Here is a 1,236-nt window from a genome sequence, read left to right as displayed (position 1 = left end):
TCCTCCTCCTCCTCCTTCTTCTTTCTTCTGATTTTTTGAGACAGGGTCTTGTTCTGTTGCCTAGGCTGGAGTACAGTGGTGGGATCTTGGCTCACTGCAAACTCCACCTCCCAGGCTCAAGTCATTATTGTGCCTCAGCCTCTTGAGTAGCTGGGACCACAGGTGTGCATCGCCACACCCAGCTAATTTTTGTATGTTTAGTAGAGACGGAGTTTTGCCATGTTGCCCAGGCTGGCCTCAAACCCCTGACCTCAAGTGATCCATCTGCCTTGGCCTCCCGAAGTGCTGGGATTACAGGCATGAACCACCATGCCTGGCCTAGTTCCTACATATCTCTAGCGCTCAGTACTGTTTCTCATTATTGTAGAGGCTCAATGCTCAATCAATATTATTGAATAAATGAAGTGCATGAATGATGTAAGCAAAAAAACTAACTCTATTATTTCACATACAAAGTGAAACTCCAAAGACCATAAGCCAAATCACCTTGAAAAATTTGTTGCCTGGAAGATGGTGGACCTATTATTTCCAGCGGTTTTCACAAATTAATTGATTTTTTGACTCACTTAGTGTGGGCTTAAACCATTTATCCAAAAGCGCTACAATATATCCTTTGAATTACTCAAACAATTAGAGATCTGAAAGCTGAAATGATGAGTTAAACACTTAGTTGAGCCATTTCTATTAGCACTTTGCTCTCATTGCCTGTCAGCGTCATCTCTGCAGTGTGAGCTTCAGTGCACACTGGGGTCTTCCGGGGACCGATCGGATGAGTTCTCTTCTCGTTTCCCTGCCTGCTCACTGGAGGAAACTGCGGATCTGCCCTCTGGTGACATCTTGTCCTTGCAGCACAGGAGCTGCCTGCCAGACCTTCCGCACGGAGCTGCTTCCTTGTCTGGGCCCTCGCCTGCCACCGCCCCTGCACCAGCAATATTTAATAACATGAAGAATACAAAGACTGGTGAGATGAGTCACTGTTGTGAGTGACCAGCCAAATTGAAATCTCCTTTAATGGAAAGGCCTTGAAATAAAGGAATCCAAATGCACTCTAATTTCCAGTTTTAGTGGGAATTAAATCCCTTTCCAGAGAGGACGCTCACATGTGCTTCTTTCTGTTGAATGCCATACAACACCTCTGAACTTGAATTAGGTTCCAAATTCTTTCTTCACCCAGTGTTCTGTAAATTTCAGCATTTGCATGCCATCTTCCCTATGTTCTTTGCCCTACCTGCCTGG

At 45.1% G+C, this 1,236-nt stretch overlaps 1 long non-coding RNA gene across 1 annotated transcript; it reads left to right on the top strand.

The window, feature by feature from the left end:
• Nucleotides 1–374: 374 nt before the first annotated feature.
• Nucleotides 375–1,046, top strand: LOC116526739. Its single transcript, XR_004258247.1, has 2 exons — nucleotides 375–534; nucleotides 713–1,046. It is a non-coding gene; the product is annotated as an uncharacterized LOC116526739 (long non-coding RNA).
• Nucleotides 1,047–1,236: the final 190 nt, after the last annotated feature.

The sequence above is a fragment of the Sapajus apella genome, unplaced genomic scaffold (assembly GCF_009761245.1).
Source record: "Sapajus apella isolate SASKATOON/1434 unplaced genomic scaffold, GSC_monkey_1.0 scaffold51, whole genome shotgun sequence".
NCBI lineage: Eukaryota > Metazoa > Chordata > Mammalia > Primates > Cebidae > Sapajus > Sapajus apella.
This window is presented reverse-complemented; position numbering and strand designations above follow the sequence as displayed.